General features: G+C 35.3%; 1 long non-coding RNA gene across 1 annotated transcript; it reads right to left on the bottom strand.

Moving 5' to 3' along the window:
- Positions 1-7,897: 7,897 nt before the first annotated feature.
- LOC143030544 (uncharacterized) lies at positions 7,898-9,447 on the bottom strand. The gene is made up of 4 exons (XR_012966911.1): positions 9,324-9,447; positions 8,830-8,978; positions 8,668-8,700; positions 7,898-8,041 (listed from the first exon to the last, which is right to left on the bottom strand). It is a non-coding gene; the product is annotated as an uncharacterized LOC143030544 (long non-coding RNA).
- Between the last annotated feature and the right edge of the window lie 10,601 nt (positions 9,448-20,048).

Genomic DNA, 20,048 nt, shown 5'->3' with positions numbered 1-20,048 from the left:
GGAATTCTATTGGAGAGTAGTGAATATAAAAATGAGGAAATGGACCATAACAGAGAAAAACAAAAGGGAAACAGTAAATACAATGGAAGTGGCAGAAATTTAAGAGTGTCTTACACAAACATAGATGGATTAATAACAGGATTGAACGAACTGAATGATTATCTGATGGAAAAAGAACCGGACATAATGGGAATTGTAGAGACAAAATTAAAAGGTCCACTACTACCCAATAGTGTAGGACGTGGTACATATAATTATTGGATTAGAAACAGAGACAAAACAAGGGGGTGGAGTTATATTCCTGACTAAGAAGGATATAAACGTGAGGAATGTCACATATGGAAAGAATAAAGTAGAGATGATTATGATGGAAGTGGAAGACAGAGATAGGAAGATCAGAAAGTTTGTAATATATTATGTGCCTCCAAAAACGGCCTCGTGGGAAGAGAGAGAACATAAAAGTATGTTAGAAGACACAAGGATAACATTAAATAAGATAATGGAAGATGGAGGAAGAATAGTTATAATGGGCGACTTTAATTGCAAAGAAGTCTGCTGGGAAGAGATGACCGTAAAGGGTGGTGACGACTCATGGGGAAATGTTCTACTTGAGATGATTATTGACCATACAATGACACAATGGATTCAAGAGAACACTGAGGTATAGAAATGAAGAACTATCGAGACTGGACCTAATAATCACATCAGAACCTGAAATAGTGGAAAAGATTGAATATAAGACATCAATAAGTAAAAGTGACCACATATTGATTGAACTGGAACTGAATGAGGAAAAATACATGACAAGAAGTGAACAATATAGAAAAGGAGGATTGATGTATGAAAAAAAAAATTAAGAAAATAAGAGAATTCTTTAAAAAAGAAGAATGGGAAAGAATATACAAAGAGGAAACAACAGTGGAAGAGAAATGGAATATTTTGACAAAAATTTATAAAAAAAAAATAAAAAAAAAAGTGGAAAAGTATCTCCCAAGACAAAAGCAAGAAAAAGAATATGTAAAGTGCTGGTACAACAAAAGCTGTAGGGAGTTAAAAGACAAAAGAGACAAAGCTTGGACAAAATGGAAAAAAATAAAAAAGACCTGAAAAATTGAAAATATATACCGGTACTTGTTATAGAAATGAATATGTACAAGCGTGCAGAGAAGAAGAGAAAATATGAAAAAGATGTCATAGAAAAATGTAAAGATCAACCAAAACTATTATACAGATTTGTAAACAACAAACTGAAAAACAAACAAGAAACAGAGAAACTACGACAAGGAGGAATTGAATACACAGAAAAAATAGAAATGGCGGAAATTATGAACAAGCATTTTAAATCAGTGTTTACAAGGGAGAACATACAACCTAGATATCGAATGGGAAGAGAAAGTCCCCCCCCCCCATATGAAAGAGATAGAAGTAACAAGGAATGAAATAATGAAACACGTGAGTAATCTTGATGTCAGAAATCTGCATGGACCAGATGAAATAGCAAACTGGATTTTGAAAGAATGCAGGAATGAACTGGCAGACAAAATACATAGCATAATAAACAATTCCTTGAAAGAAGGAAAAGTTCCAAAAGATTGGAGAAGAGCAAATATAGTACCTATATATAAGGGGGGAAATAAAGAAGACCCTACCAACTACAGACCAGTCTCTCTGACAAGTACAATAGCAAAAATGTGTGAAAGAATGATCAAAAGTAGATGGGTAAGGTATTTAGAAAAAAAAAAACAATGTGCTAAATCCAAGGTAATTTGGATTCAAAGACGATCATGCGTCACAAACTTAATGTGTTTCTATTCAAGGCTAATAGATATAATACAAGAAAGAGATGGATGGGCTGATTGTGCATTTCTAGACCTAAAAAAAAAAAAAAAAAAAAAAAAAAAAATTTTGACCAAGTACCATATAAGAAGTTGTTTAAGAAATCAAAAACTGCAGGGGGAATATAGGGCAAACTGCTTAAATGGATGGAAGACATTTTGCAAGAAAAATGAGAGTAGTGATACGAGGCAAACACACTAATTGGGATGAGGTAATAAGTGGTATTCCACAAGGAACAGTTCTGGCCCCAATAAAGTTTGCTATATATATTAATGACATGGATGAAGGAATTGAAAGTTATATGAGCTTCTTTGCGGATGATGCAAAACTGTTGAAAAAAGTGAACACTGAAGAAGATTGTGAGTCGCTACAGAATGATCTCAATAAAGTATGGGAATGGAGTAGGAAGTGGGAGATGGAGTTCAATAACAAAAAGTGTAGTATAATGGAATTTGGAAAAAGCCAAAAAGAATAGAAGAATCATATAAGTTGGGAGAAGGAATAAAAAAAAAGTAAAAAATGAAAAGGAACTAGGAGTCATTATTATGAATAATATGTCACCTGAAAAACATATAAATAAGATTTTTGGAGAAACGTATAATTTAACCCGTTAACTCCGATATGCCGCCCGGGAGGCAGCACTGGGGAGAACCGATATGCCGCCCGGGCGGTACGATATTCAACCCCTTACAGAAATCATAGGAAAGCTTATTGGCCGAAAACCAGTTACATAGCTGATGTAATTCTTTATTGATTGTCTTTATCAGTTGGTTGGAATTTGTATCGGAGCAAAACATGGCTGTATCGTCGACGAACAATATGAACTTCATTAAGTTGGATACATTGATAATGTCATTTTTGTATAATAAAAACCGTTTAGGTCCTAACACTGAACCTTGTGGTACCCCACATGTTACCAGTAATTCTTGTGACTTTTCTTCTTCGATGACCACATATTGTTACCTGTCATTACTACTGATGACGTTGAAACATACTGACTATGGTAAAGGACATAGGTTTTATTTAGAAACGAGTCTAGGCGAGTTGTAACTTCTCAAGCAGTTTAGAAAACTGTGGTAATAGCGAAATTTTTCTATAGTTGTTATAACCAGATTTGTCGCTTGATTTAGATGTCGGAACTACTTTTGTTGTTTTCATATCGTCTGGGAATATTCCTTGCTCAAATGAATTATTGCATACTGCTAAAATATATATTTTCTCTATGTTTGGCATGATTTGCTTTACGAGGCTCATATTAATTCCTAGATAATCAAGCGATTTCTTGCTTTGTATTGATTTAACGGTATTCATAATCTCGTCTTCGGTGACGGGTTTCAAAAACATAGTGTTACTGATTCGTTGTTTCATAAAAATCACGTAAGTTTGATAAGTTGTTTCTATTTGTTTCGTATGGTTAGGTCCTACGTGGGAGAGGAAATCGTTAAATTTATTTGCTACATTTTTTTTTTTTTTTTTTTTTTTTTTTAAGCTCTGTATCCGTCGTGATTTTTACTTTTTGGCCAAGCTAAGTTGTTTATCACTTCCCATGTCTTTCTTAATTACCTTTACTATTTTCAGTGTGTTTTTTTCTCGCAGTTGCGAGAAGTTATATATACACGCAATAGAATAATCAAAAGTGAATCTTCTTTTGTCTTCAACCTCGTATGTTTACAAGAGAATATACTACCTGGCTACACACACACACGCGCGCGCGCGCACACACACACACACACACACACACGCACACACACACACACACACATATGTATATATATATATATATATACATATATATATATACATATGTATATATACATATATATACATTATATCGGATTTTTTTTTTCAAAACACTGGACTCAGAGTAACAGAATTTATTACCGTCCAGTGTTTTGAAAAATTTTCCGATATCATGGCTCCTGGACTCCAGCTCTTTACGAACGTATATATATATATATACATATATATATATATTTATATATATATATATATATATATATATATATATATATATATTAATCGCGAAGAACCCACAGTCGGGATGAAAGGAAACCTAGAAGAAGGTATGACTTCTGTATTTCGGCTAATAGCTATAGCCCTCTTCAGGAAAGTACTTCTTGAAGAGGGCTATAGCTATTAGCCGAAATATAGAATTTACACTTTCTCCTAAGTTTCCTTTTATCCCGACTGTGGGTTCTTCGTGATTATTACTTACAAATGTCCCACTACATATGTAGTGGGACAATATATTTTGTCCAAGTGATATATACATACACACACACACGCGGGGCACCACGACCATAGCTCCCCTTCCCATAAAATACAACTAGGTAAAAACACACACACGCACGCACACACACACACACACACACACACATTATATATATAGAATCCCTTTTGCCGAGGTTTACTTGTTGCTTCTGGTCCCAGAGCTGAAGCTTGTCTGGCGTTCAGTTGACTAAACTTAGTCTCGTTCGGCTGGAATTCTTACGAGCTCGTAAAACGGCTTCGAAGCCACGGGACAACTAATACTTTAAGTAAGTTCTCAAATTCCCGATTTGTTAATCAAAATTACAACATAGGTTTGATAAATGATAAAAAGGGAGGGGAGATTAATGATATATAAATTAAAATTACGATAGTGCGGTACGAAGTTACAGGAAAGTTTCCAGATTCGAAATTAAACAAGCTTTCGGGAAATTGCCGTAGCTCAAGGTAAACAATGCCATTCCCGTAACAACAATTACCACAACATAACCAATGTGATCTTTGGATAACTTAAGTAGTTACTAACACGAAATGTTGATCAATTTACAGCATATTAATAAACATTAGATAAATATGAAATCACGAGTCATAAAATGCAGACTACAAACATATGTATGATTTGATTAAAGTTCCCCATAACTTTCCTTGATTCACTGACCCATCTGGCCTCAGTGCACACCTTTTAATAGCTTTTAGCCACTCACTAAGTCTATCCCCACTTAGTGGCAATATATGGAACTCCAAGTGACTGTCCTTCTTTACACTGGAGGTACGTCCTACTACACAGTAACTTTTGAGCGTGATGTTAATAGAACCTGCGACAGGAATCTAACTGAAAACACCTCTCACGTTTGATGTTGGTTTTCCCCCAATCAAATATGGCGGCCTGGTTGCAAAGGCCGGAGACCCGGATGTCTGACCATGAGAATGTGCAACATTTTCCTACCCTAACTGACTATAAAGTGTTTCGTTCGTGTTTTGTTTCCTTCGTTTATACTCCGAACGCGAGAATAATCTTATCCTACGTATTTTTATTTTCCTTCGTTTATACACCGACTGCCTCCTTCATCTTTTCTCTTGCTTTCCATATTTTATGTAGTGACTCCTTTTTAACATCTATTTCTGCTTTCCAGAATAAGAAATTCCCTGCTGTCAATTCATCATTGTCACTATCTACTTATAGGCGTTTTTACCAGCGCATCAGAATATCAAACACGGTTTGATGTTCTGGCTGGTTTTTGGTAAACACGACTTACTGTGCTGCCAGACGACCCTCGCTCGCACCGTCTCGGAAAAAGTGTCGTACGGATCATAACATAGACAGCAGCCGTGGTGGGACCATCAAGCCAGACTACGAGAATTGAACCAAGGGACGAGACAATGGACAGCAGCACCGACTCTGATACTTATATGGAAGATGACGAAAACCAGTCTCTTCTATGATGCCTCTATTGGCAGTTGCAAGTGTGGCAGAGATGCAGCCAGAGGCAGATATGGGTGCTGTAGCAGTAGCAGCAGTAGCTTGTGACTTCATGGAAAGGTAATTATTGTCGACCAATACTAATTGTAAAATTCAGCATAACCTCATTCTGCTACTAAGGTCAATTGTACAGTATACTAATTTGGTTCGCATTTGTATTGTAGGGAACACCATCCAAAACAGGAGGGTCTGGCAGACATCCTGGACAACATGAGCGAGATGGACTTCTTCCGGAACCTTCGCCTCACAAGGACATCTTTTGACCTCATCTTGGACTTCATACATGAAGCATACGGTCTGAACCCTTCAGGATCCAGCCTTTATTTGGGTCCAAGAAAAGCTTTGTACGTTACACTCTGGTATTTAGGAACGCAGAGTACCTACAGGGAAATATCAGAGACGTTTGGTGTGTCACAACGTACAGTGTTTGATTGTGTCCAGAGACTGATTGATGTCATTTGCAATGCAGGAAAGGATGTCTTTTTGTGGCCAACTCCTCCTAAAATTTCTGAAATTGCACATGAATTCCAAGAAATGGGAGGAATTCCCGGTGTGGTAGGGGCTCTGGATGGATGCCACATTAACATCAAAGCTCCATCACCCACGCAGGCCGATTATGTTGATAGAACACAAAAACACAGTGTCATTTTACTTGCAGTTTGCTTGCCTAATAAAAGTTTTTCCTACATTCAAGTGGGCTTCCCGGGATCTGCACATGACAGCCGAGTGCTAAAGTCAACTTCACTTTATAAGAAAATCCAAAACGGTGACCTAAATTATTTCCCATCACCACAATATCATATTGTAGGAGACTCTGCCTTTGGAGTCCAAAAGCATGTAATGGTACCATTTAAGAACTCTGGAAACTTATCGCAATCACAAATTCTCTTCAATACTAAACTCTCCAAAGCAAGAGTTACCATTGAAAATGCTTTTGGTTTCTTAAAAGGTAGGTTTCGACGATTGAAGCATGTAGATGCCGATATTCTTCGGATACCTAAAATAATAAAAGCATGCTGTGTTCTTCACAACATATCAATAACTCAGCCTGATGAAATTAACATCCTCGAGAGGGAAGGGCTGGTGGATGACGCTGTTGAGTATTTCAGTTCTTCATTGTTGTCTGCCCTGCCACGAGACCAGGCTGGTGCTAAAAAGGCAGGCAATAGTGGCAATGCTACAATGAGTGACAGGAAAAAGTAAAAGCAACCTGGAATATGACTGTTTAGGGTTTCAATAATTAGCCAAAATATATTGTTTTTTATATTTCTTTATATGTTACAAAAATATACAAAATTCACATATATGTACATGGTTTTTATTGATTGTGCCTCCCAAAAATTTGTAAAAGTGTTTTGACTCACTCTGACATCCTCTTCAAGTGTGACGTGGCACATATAATTGGATGTATTTTTGCTTGTGTTCATATGGTAGGTTGGAGGGAATGCAGAGGGCAATGGAGGCAGGAAGGGTGTCAGAACCGGTAACTGAAGTCTTTCTGACAAGTCAGAGACCACAAGGGTGACTTCAGTTATCGGTTCTGACACCCTTCCTGCCTCCATTGCCCTCTGCATTCTCTCCAACCTACCATTCTACCATTTCAATGCAAGCACCTGTACATCCAATTATATGTGCCACATCACACCTGAAGAGGACTTCAGAGAGTCAAAACATTGTGTTATAGTCATTTGTCACCATGTAGTTATTTGGTATTATATTTTATTACAAAATCACTCATTGTTTTGTCTGCGCTCTAATTCAATTCTTTTTAATCTTAGGATATTCAAACTCTCCCTCTTTATCTCCATGTCCATTTCGTGGCGTTCTCTATCACGTGCCGCAGTGCAAGACAAAAGTTCTTTAAGTTCTGCCGTACTGTTTTCTTTATCACTAGATGTTTTCATTGTATTTTTAATATCTTTCACGCACAATAACAGTTCCTTTCTGTCTGCAGAGGGTCTTAAGCTTATAGTTCTTGTTCTTCTGGGGGGGGGGGACATTCCCTCGGGCTGCAGGTGGCTCCTCACGTGTGGCTGGAGCAGGCTGTGGGGCTTGTGAGGCATGAGCAGGCTGAGGATCTGGTGGTGATGCTTGAGGAGGAGTTGGGGCAATTTGCGAGGCTTCACCATGCTGAGGGTCTAGTAGTGAGGCTTGAGTGGCTCCTGGAGTGGCTGGAATATTTAACACTGGTGAGGCTTGTGTGGCTGGGTCTTCTTCCACAGGGTTGTCAACCTCCATTTCTGCCACACTCCTAGTACCCACTTCTGAGCCCTCCAACACACACAGATCTGGCCGGGACAGAGGACGATTCTTCAGAATTGAAGACAGGAGATTGTAAAATCGTGGCTCAGTCTTCTTTCCCCTCCCACTTGCCTTCTTGTAGTCCTCATAATGATGGAATATTGATTTGAGGTTGCGCCACTTGCCCTCAACTTGTCTCAGTTCCACGCCTGTGATCTAATTTGGGGGAAAAGTCAAAGTGGAATTAATATTTTTCAATATTAATTGATACATGCATCTTTTCATCATAAGGATTCCTAAACACACATTTGACAGAGAGAGGTCATTAATTGGGAAGCACATAAAGTAATGGTCTGGTTAACCATTTTTAAACCAAAAATATGTGAAGAAATTTTTTAGGTTCATAGCATACAAAACACAGACATAGAGCAGGGGCACTACAGTCTTGGAATGCAGATCACACTGTGAATTACAGTGTGATGCTTCATGACAATGGTACCTTAACCTTGAGGAGGAAAATGGAATGAAGTAATGATGAAACACTAAAATTATAATACAGAATCCAGTTACCATACCCATGCTGTCACTTAAAAAGCTATTAGTATTCGTACGTGCATGTGCAAAATCATGTACGAATCAAGCAGTTGGCAACCAGCTTCCCAATATCAAAGGCAGGTAACACTGAGAGGCTACCCGTCATAACATAAGGACCTGACACATAGCATATGCCACATACAGAAAAGCATCATTGGTGGTAGGCAACATCCAGACAGGAACATATTACGTGCACTGCTTACATAATAGATATGCATACAGCATAACAGTTTTTATTTAACTAATACCTCAATGTGATGCAGTTGGATGCCTGCTAGTCCCTGAAGGAAAAAATATATATATATATATTAAATGTGATACTCCAGCTATAATGAATTGTGGTTACTAACAGATTATTATGGCGAATATCAATAAGAAAATGAACTCACATGGCCTACATAATAACTTACCAATTCCTGCAACACTCTGGTGGTGTCCTTCCACACAACGGCCTTTGTAGTTTTCTTGTCATTTAGGCGCGTGTAGTTTGCCTTGACAAGTTGCAGGAGTGCTTCTGTAGCCTCATAATTCCACAGTTCTTTCACCTTCCCTCCCTTCCCTGAAAAATTGGGCACTCATTATAGTAAGGAAGTCATATCATTTCAAGTGCAAAATTATACAGGATATAAGTAACAGTGAAGAAAAAATACATGTGTGACCTATATTTAGAAGCACAACACAATACTAAAGACTGACATAGTCATGTCACAAGGGCCTAAACATACAGAAATTAGAGGCTACCCTATGGTCAAGCTTTACTGTTTGGAAGAAACAATCTGTGGGACTGTTTACATAGAGTTTCATCCAAAGAATTACAGTACTGATGTATGCCCTGGCATACATGATTATTTTGTATTGTAATATTTCAGTATAAGTGTCCAACCAATACCACTAATTTACTTACTCTGTTTTCGGACACCCTCCTCTGTGAGTGATTCACGTGGTTCTGGGTTGTCCACTTCTTCATCCTCTGAAGGGGAACAAAGTACTTATGTAGGAACAAGAAAAAAAAGGTACAGAAAATTCTCCAATATTCTGGTGAGTATAGTAACATGGCAGAGACAGGAATTGATTTGGAAAGATGAATACTGGTTATGAATGTGATATTGGTGCTATGTATAAAAAAAAATCAAAATAACAACAATATAAACTGAATGTGCTTTGAAACATGTATGTATTTTGGGCATTGTCAAGGATAAAATTACTAAGTATATAATAACATAAAATCGTTTATCATAATGTGTTTATGATGGTATGTAAAATGTACAGCCCTACACTAAAATTAAGGTCCTTGAACAGGCTGAAACTATTTACTGTAATAATATAAGAGGAGATAATTCTAGGCAAGGCTCTATTTAAAACATTGAATTACCGTATTCACATTCCACGAAGGTTCAATGTTGTGGATGTGATTTTTCTGTAAGTACGTACCACAGTCAACAGCAGGTACTGGTAGTGCGGTGTCACTAATTTCAGAGAAAACAGAGAAACAGAGAAAACAGAGAAAATACAAAAAAGGACGGGTTTTGCTCAAATGCACACTTCTATATATGTATGGTTGCATATAGTTGAATTATTTAAACTTTTTTTCTTTAAAATGTGTGATTTTCATGTAATTTGACCAAAGAGAAGTTATGTTTTAGTCTCTGCAGTATGACCGACCACAGCTACATATACCGTAACAAATTAGCATATGGTTGCATTATTTGAACTATTTTCTTTAAAAGGTGTGATTTTCATGTAATTTGACCAAAGAGAAGTAACGTTTTTATCCTCTGCAAAATTACCGACCCCAGCTACGATTCGTGGTTACGATTCGTGGTTACCGCTAGCCTGCCATCTATGTTCCGCGAATGCAGATCATCACTGAGCGTCAGAGTTGCCAGATTGGCGTTTTCAATGTTTTTACCGTGTTTGGCAGGAAAATTTGTTGGGTGGCATTTTTGGGAATTTGGCATTTTTGGGGGGCGTTTTTAAATACCCGGTCGTGATTAGAGATCACTTTTACTTATATCAAGAATTAAATGATGATGTATATGAATGATATAAATTTATCTTGGTTATATCATGCGGGAAATGTTGCAAAGATTTTGTGCCTAGCCAAAGGATGTTTCAGCTCTTCTTTAGTGAAAATATGTAAGAACGGAGTAGCTCATCAAACATTTCTAAATCTGATGATGCTTTTGATTATATTTAGACACAATAGAAAAGTCACATGTATTTTTATTCATGTATGTCAGAGTCTAGAAGGTTGTTTAATAAACTGGTTTAATTTATTGTAGAGGGTAATAAAAAGTTTACTTAGGAACTTAAACGTATGGAGTAATACATTTTATTTTAGTTATTGGTATTTTTTCTTTCTCACATAATACGGAGTATAATATATTTTATTTTGGAAGTTCATATCTTTCTTTCCTTTTCACACACATTCTTGAAAGTAGATTTATTTCAGAGGATGGTGGTTTATTACAGTACCACTAGAATTAAATGATGGTGTACATGAGTGATATAAATTGATCTTGGTCATATCATGTGACATTGTTTTATATTGGCTAGTCAACAGTAAAAATTATTTTTATATTGTAATTGTAGTTATACACATTATTTTTAACTACTTGATCTTGGTTATATCATGTGGTATTGTTTTATATTGGCTAGTCAACCGTAAAAAATAGTTTTCATGTAATTGTAGTTATACACATTATTTTTAACTACACATGTAAAACCAAAATGCAAAAAAGAAAAAATCTTAGACAATGTAATGGTTGGCATTTTGGGGCATGTTTTAAAAACAATTTGGCAGTTTTTGGCAGCATTTTGTCAGAAGTTGGTATTTTTCCTGGTAGAAAACCTGGCAACCCTGCTAAGCGTGGTTGATGGAGTTGGCCAAAAACATAATACTTTTAGAATTTCTTGTGAGGTTCGAACATGTGGGGCATATTTGCATACTAACTTGAATAAATGTAGTGATTTTTTTTTGTTAACTATTGTTGTTTATTTCTTTATAATACAAAGGTTGCTTAATATTCCATGCAATTAAATAAAAAAAATCATTAAATTTTATTTGAAATGCGCTATACAAAATTTATATTCTATGAAATATGACATTGCATACATGGTATTATGCAAAGTAGACCACTTGAAAAAAGAAACTAACGAAGCAGAGCGCTTTCGTATATCACATATTCAATACAAAAAGTACATAGTTGAATAGAAATACATATTTTGTATATACATGAAAAAGGAATACAAAAACTCCATTAAATATTGACGTCAACTTCGCCGTGTTCCATCATGCCAACCAAGAAGACCACAGAATGGACTGGGATAACGCACCAGTTATATTCAAATCCCATTGTAGCTTTCAAAGTGGTACCATCGCAAATGCCAAGATATTCCGCAAACTACGTTCCAAGAACTCGGTGAGATGTCCCTTGGGTACTGGTGCAACTCTTGCGTAACGAACGGGTGCTTCGAGGATAAACTGTTGCTTTTTTGTATAACCATAGTAGTTTGTTGCAGGAAGCACAAAAAGGGAACAAATATTTTTGCACAATACACCAAGTACATCAACACCTATAACCTTGGGCAAGTTTGAATTTAAGATTTGTTATATTCTTGGGGGTGTTTCTCGGCGTGTTTCAAGTATCGGTTATCGCTTATCGCTGGGTGGTATGGATCAAACTTCACTCTATTTAGAAACACTTTTGTGTTTTTAGTGTAATAGACTGCATATAGTTGAATTATTTTCTTTAAAAGGTGTAATTTCCATATAATATGATCAAAGAGAAGTTACGTTTTTATCCGCAGAGATATGATAGATTCTGAATGGAGAACATTCACGCTCGATTGCTCATCACATCAATTACGCACCGCAATTACCGAAAGTACTGCTACCCGAGACTTCCCCCTTCTTGAGAAATCTCGCCCTGGCAGGATTATGTCCCGCTCTCACGCGTTTAGGCGCACTCGGGCCTCGTGTTCGATAATTGTTGCGAGATTACAAAGGCGGAGCATGCCGACAGGAGACCTTTTGGCCCATATCTAGGTCGGATGCGAGAAAAAAATCATAATAGTAAAAAATAAATAAATAAAAACTATAATAATGTAGATAACAAATAGAATACATAAATAAATGCAAAGGTATAGTTAGATAATAAACAGGTTTCGTGCGTTAAGCGACTTATTTGGCACCAAAAGGATTTTTTTATGTTCATTCATCCATTCATCCATAAATAGATAAATAAAGGTAAATAAAATATAAATAAAGAATGACCAAAGTAGTTATGTTGGTGCTCAAAAAATAATAATGGCATTTTGGTGTTCTAAATTTTAAGTAAACAAAGAAACGAGTTAAGCGTAAACATGTCCAGCTTCAGAATAAACTAAATACTTTGCGAGCAGCATCGCGATGGCATATCAGATGTCAATGATTTCCTTCGTCGTGTTGGAAGAAGTCTGCGATCATGAACTAAAAGTTTCAATAAACTGTGTTTCTCATGATGATATCTGTGCTAGAACGTTGACAAATACCCGTAATTCTACTCGTCTTACATAATTGTAAACTTATTAAAGTGAATGATTATATTACATTGTATTGAAAAATGTATATCATATGTGTCTATACATAGTAAAGAATTATCTATACATAAATTTCAATCGTTCTTGAATGATTGTATTACATTGTACTGAAAATAATGCATATCATATGTGTCTATAAATAATAAAGAATTGTATAGACATGAATTTCAATCTATCTTTTTTTCTTAATATAGATATTTTAAGCTGATTATCCTATTATAACTTGAAGATGAGGACTTGTCCAGAAGACTAAATGCCTGAAGACCAGTTATTTTGCAAAGGAAGACCAATTGTCCGAAGACTAAATGTCCCGAAGACTAAATGTCCGAAGACTAAATGTCCGAAGACTAAATGTCCGAAGACTAAATTTTAGTCCGAAGACTAAATTTTAGTCCGAAGACTAAATTTTAGTCCGAAGACTAAATTTTAGTCCGAAGACTAAATTTTAGTCCGAAGACTAAATTTTAGTCCGAAGACTAAATTTTAGTCCGAAGACTAAATTTTAGTCCGAAGACTAAATTTTAGTCCGAAGACTAAATTTTAGTCCGAAGACTAAATTTTAGTCCGAAGACTAAATTTTAGTCCGAAGACTAAATTTTAGTCCGAAGACTAAATGTCCGAAGACTAAATGTCCGATGATTAAATGTCCGAAGATTAAATGTCTGAAGACTAAATGTCCGAAGACTAAATGTCCGAAGACTAAATGTCCGAAGACTAAATGTCCGAAGACTAAATGTCCGAAGACTAAATGTCCGAAGACTAAATGTCCGAAGATTAAATGTCCGAAGACTAAATGTCCGAGGGCTAAATGTCCGAAGACTAAATGTCCGAAGACTAAATGTCCAAAGACTAAATGTCCAAAGACTAAATGTGACAATGGTTAATCAATTAATAAAGGTTTATTGTATAAATTATGTACATGGATATATAAATTTATATACAATGCGGGTAACAGCACGCCAGTGGGGGAGTTATCGTGCCCTAGTGGGTGGAAGGTGAGAGCGTGGGCCCTTTCCCTCAGGTGGGCGGCGTGGGCTGTAAAAGGCAGCCACTTGTCCACGGATCCATGACAAAATACCTCCACCCAAAATACCTCCTAAACCACCCATAATACCTCCATACGGAAACAGCATATTCTATATGTGGACGAACTAACGATTTATATAGCTTGTTAAGTGATGGACTTTTGAAATGCATAGGTATAGTTAGATAATAAACAAACAGGTAGATAATAAATAATAATAAATTGACATATAACTAATAATAAATGAAAATCAAACAGACAAATGATAACAAAACAAAAACAATATGTATAGTATAGAATCCCATAGAAAGTATCATTAGAGGACTTTTTCATTCAGGATTATGGTAGTATGGTAGATCAAAGGAATAATAAATTCTATATAGAAATTATTAATCAAAGGAATCAATGAAAATCAAACAATAAACTCTTTGATCTGTGCACCAATGGTGTCTGGTGATTTTTGCTCACTTGACGATTTAGGATTTTAACCTACAAAGGATTACAAAGGCGGAGCATGCCGACAGGAGACCTTTTGCTCCATATCTAGGTCGGATGCGATAAAATCTTAATTATAATAAATGAATAAATAAAAACTAATGCAAATAACATAAAATACATAAATAAATGCATAGGTATAATTAAATAATAAAGAAACAGGTAAATAGTAAATAATAATAGATTGACATATAATTAATAATACATGAGAATTAGACAGACAAATGATAAAACAAAAACAAATAATATAAAATAAAAGATTAATTACAGTATCTTGCTTAGGTGTTTACCTAAATGATTTTTTAATGTCATGGACATTTTGGAATGATATTGTAAACAATACGTACAGTAGAGTATAGAATCCTATATCAGTACCTGGTCGCCATCTGTAATGGCATATAGTAATTAAGCCGATTTTCAAAAATAAAATAAAATAGATAGATAGATAAATAAATAAAATAAAATAAGATACATCTGACTCCAATTACTATATGCCAAACTTCCATGTTGAATCAGCCTAACCCAAAAAGTGAAGTACCTACAGTCAAGCAGAAATTCGGGTGAAGCCCTTCTGGTAAGATTACAAAGGATTACAAAGGCGGAGCATGCCGACAGGAGACCTTTTGGTCCATATCTAGGTCGGGTGCGAAAAAATCATAATAATAATAAATTAATAAATAAAAACTATAATAATGTAAACAACAAATAAAATACATAAATAAATGCATAGGTATAGTTAAATAATAAAAAACAGGTAAATAGTAAATGATAATAAATTAACATATAACTAATGATAAATGAAAATCAAACAGACAAATGATGACAAAACAAAAACAAATAATATAAAATAAATCATAATCATTACAGCATCTTGCTTAGGTGTTTATCTAAATGATTCTTAAAGCTTCGAACTGAACTACATTGCACTACCTGTGCAGGAAGTTTATTCCATTCATTAATTACACGGTTGGCGAAGTTTTTTTCTACCTACTTCCAAATTGAATCTATTTCCGGACAGTTTGAGACCATTGTTTCTTGTCTGATTCTCATTCAATGTGAAAATTTGGTCACTTTTGATGTTGTCAATTCCCTTTAGAATTTTAAAGGCCGGTATCAAGTCACCTCTGAGTCTACCCTTTTTTAGGGAAAACAGATTTTTTAAATCAGTTTTGTGGCTCGCCGTTGTACTTTTTCCAGTCTGTCAATGCCTTTAATGAGATTCGGTGACCATACGGAAACAGTATATTCCAAGTGTGGACGAACTAACGATTTATATAGCTTGTTAATGAGTGATGGACTTTTGAAGTCAAAAGATCGCGCAATCAGTCCTAAAATCTTATTTGCTTTCTCAGAGGCTGAAATACGCTGCTTGGTTGATTTGAGATCGTTACTGATAATTACGCCGAGATCTTTTTCACTATCCACTTTTGTTAACGAATTTCCAAATAACTTGTAATCGTACTTACTGTTATTTTTACCTATGTGCATTCCTTGCATTTACTTGTGTTCATTATCCATTTTTCAGACCATTGCTGTAATTGATCTAAATCTTCTTGAATATCTAATTGGTTTAAGTAATCATTTGCCATCTGCACCGTATTGTATCATCAGCAAATTTGGAAACAGTAGTCCATTGTCTATATCATTTATATATACTATGAATAAAAGTGGCCCAAGAACGGAACCCTGAGGAACTCCACTTGTAATATTTTTCCGTCTAGAAGTTTTTCCATTTAAAACAACTCTCTGTTTTCGATCATTCAACCAATTACTAGATGAAATCCCTACACACACCTATGCAAAAACATAAAGTTCGGGTGAAACCCTTCTGTGTGCCCTTTATAATTGTAACACTGATAGTCCTTCATTGCTCTTTGTCTTGGTTATGTGAAACTATCCAAAAATAAATTGATATTCGTATAAAATCATTGATTCTTTGCTTACTTACACATAACATTTCTTTAACATTTTAGTTATTTGGATTATTTTTATTTCATCATTATATATTTTTCAGGTTTTTTTTTTCCCTTTCTTATTCATAGAGAATCAGAAACAATGCATGTCTGATGCTGTGTGATTCTCATATGTATGTCTGAAAGTTGATGGCAGGAAACTAAGTAATTTATCATCTTTTTGTATTCGTCACGTGACATAGTAAAACCCAACTAATATAAATTATTCATGCCTAATTTAACATTTTCATGCCTGCTGTTCAAAAGAATCATCTTTTATTATTTTTTCTTGGTTTGAGATCGTAATATACAGCACGAATTATGCTGTGCCCAGATGTCGCAACCAGTACTTTGTGACCAAATATCGTGTGCCCAAATGTCTGGATACCCACAGAACATCCCACGTAGAGTCGTTGTTCTTGCCTTTATAGATTGTCCGCACTCGTAAATTCGTGGCTAGGTGCTAATTCCTGCGCAGTGCTACCGAAAAAGAGTTGGACTGGCAATTCCATCCCCGGTTACATGAATCGTTCGGTTCTTCACACCACCACACTTGTCAAGGACCGCAACGGCATTCGTATCAGGTTCCAGATGAGCTTCAAACTTGCCTAAGGTTATAGGTGTTGATGTACTTGGTGTATTACGCAAAAATATTTGTTCCCTTTTTACGCTTCCTGCAGCAAACTACTATGGTTATACAAAAAAGCAACAGTTTATCCTCGAAGCACCCGTTCGTTACGTAAGAGTTGCACCAGTACCCAAGGGACATCTCACCGAGTTCTTGGAACGTAGTTTGCGGAATATCTTGGCATTTGCGATGGTACCACTTTGAAAGCTACAATGGGATTTGAATATAATTGGTGCGTTATCCCAGTCCATTCTGTGGTCTTCTTGGTTGGCATGATGGAACACGGCGAAGTTGACGTCAATATTTAATGGAGTTTTTGTATTCCTTTTTTATGCATATATAAAATATGTATTTCTATTCAACTATGTCCTCTTTGAATTTAATATTTATTATATGAAAGCGATCTGATTATTTAGTTTCTTTTTTCTAGTGGTCTACTTTGCGTAATACAATGTACGCAATATCATATTTCATAGCTTATAAATTTTGTATAGCGTATCTTAAATAAATTTTAATTAAAATTTTTTTTTTTATTGTATTTAATATTTATGAAATCTTTGTATTGTAAAGAAATAAACAACAACAGTTTTTAAAATAAAAATGTTCACTCTACCACATGTTCGAACCTCACAAGAAATTCTAAAATTATGTTTTTGGCCAACTTCATCAACCACGCTTAGCAGGGTTGCCAGGTTTTCTACCAGGAAAAATGCCAACTTCTGACAAAATGCTGCAAAAATGTTTTTAAAACATGCCCCAAAAATGCCAACCATTACATTTTCTAAGATTTTTTTTTTTTTTTTTTGTTTTACATGTGTAGTTAAAAATAATGTATATAAATACAATTACAATATGAAAAATAGTTTTTTACGGTTGACTAGCCAATATAATACAATACCACATGATATAACCAAGATCAACTAGTTAAAGATAATGTGTATAACTACAATTACAATATAAAATATTTTTCTACTGTTGACTAGCCAATGTAAAACAATGTCACATGATATGACCAAGATCAATTTATATCATTCATGTACATCATCATTTAATTCTAGCGGTACTGTAATAAACCACCATCCTCTGAAATAAATCTACTTCAAGACTGTGTGAAAAGGAAAGAAAGATATGAACTTCCAAAATAAAATATATTATGTGAGAAATTATGTGAGAAAGAAAAAATACCAATAACTAAAATAAAATGTATTACTCCATATATTACGTTTAAGTTCCTAAGTAAACTTTGTGGTATCCTCTACAATAAATTAAACCAGTTTATTAAACAACCTCCTAGAGACTCAGATGTACATAAATAGAAAATACATTTGTGACTTTTCTATTGTGTCCAAATATAATCAAAAGCATCATCAGATTTAGAAATGTTTGATGCACTACTGCGTTATTACATATTTTCACTAAAGAAGAGCTGAAACATCCTTTGGCTAGGCACAAAATCTTTACATTTCCCACATAACCAAGATAAATTTATATCATTCATATACATCATCATTTAATTCTTGATACAAGTAAAAGAGTGATCTCTAATCACGACCGGGTATTTAAAAACGCCCCCCAAAAATGCCAAATTCCCAAAAATGCCACCCAACAAAATTTCCTGCCAAACACAGTAAAAACATTCCAAAGATACAAAATTTGGCATTAAAAACGCCAATCTGGCAACTCTGACGCTCAGTGATGATCTGCATTCGCAGAACATAGATGGCAGGCTAGCGGTAACCATGAATCGTAACCACGAATCGTAGCTGGGGTCGGTAATTTTGCAGAGGATAAAAACGTTACTTCTCTTTGATCAAATTACATGAAAATCACACCTTTTAAAGAAAATAGTTCAAATAATGCAACCATATGCTAATTTGTTACGGTATATGTAGCTGTGGTCGGTCATACTGCAGAGACTAAAACATAACTTCTCTTTGGTGAAATTACATAAAAATCCACACATTTTAAAGAAAAGAGTTTAAATAATTCAACTATATATAGTCTATTACACTAATAATACAACAATAAGAAACTTAAAAGTGTAGTTTGATCCATACCACCAGTAATCATAGACGGCGGGCTGGACGAGTCGTAGCCGGGGTCGGTAAAATTGCAGATGATAAAAACGTAAGTTCTCTTTGATCATATTACATGGAAATCACACACTTTAAAGAAAATAGTTCAAATAATGCAACCATACATATATAGAAGTGTGCATTTGAGCAAAACCCGTCCTTTTTTGTATTTTCTCTGTTTTCTCTGTTTCTCTGCAATTAGTGAGACCCCTGGTAGTGCCACATCAAGTGTACATAAGTCGCTGCTGCCCTCCATACTACCAGAGGCTCCAACCACTTCTGTAAATACAGTATTGGTGCTCATTTCAAAAAGAAAATACTGTACATGTATATTCAAGATGGATACCAAGGAATGTTTAGATTGTTCATACCTTATTTCACCATCCATACACGAAAACAATAGTAATTATAATAATAATATTAATGAAACTTACTGTAAGATGGTCCTGCCTGAGCCTTGAGGCAGCACGTTTTCATTATTTTTTACCCATTACAGGTGATGTAGGCAGTGGCCAGTAATACAAAAGATGCAATGGAAACCGTTACACTATAACAAAATACTTTTCATTCATTACTTACAGTTCTCGCTCCATGTTGGTGGAAATTTTGGGGATAAATGGTTGGAATGAAATCTTTGCAGCGTCCTTGATGTACGCAATGTTCGTGTTATCTCAGCAGCATTTCAAAACAAATATCATTTCTCCGATATATTTGCTTTGATACGGATGTCAATAGCATACAGTAATACGGTAATCCTTTAATTCTTATTTTTCGGTAAGTATTATACGGAAATATAGCATAAACTACACCAAGTTCACATAACTGGAAGACGAAGTCACAACCACATGAACTGACACGGACGTCCCTCACTAGA

Source organism: Oratosquilla oratoria, chromosome 12 (genome assembly GCF_046742065.1).
Source record: "Oratosquilla oratoria isolate Oo_2021 chromosome 12, ASM4674206v1, whole genome shotgun sequence".
NCBI classification, from domain to species: Eukaryota; Metazoa; Arthropoda; class Malacostraca; order Stomatopoda; family Squillidae; genus Oratosquilla; species Oratosquilla oratoria.
The sequence above is the reverse complement of the archived record's forward strand: the minus strand, read 5'-3'. Positions and strand labels throughout refer to the sequence as shown.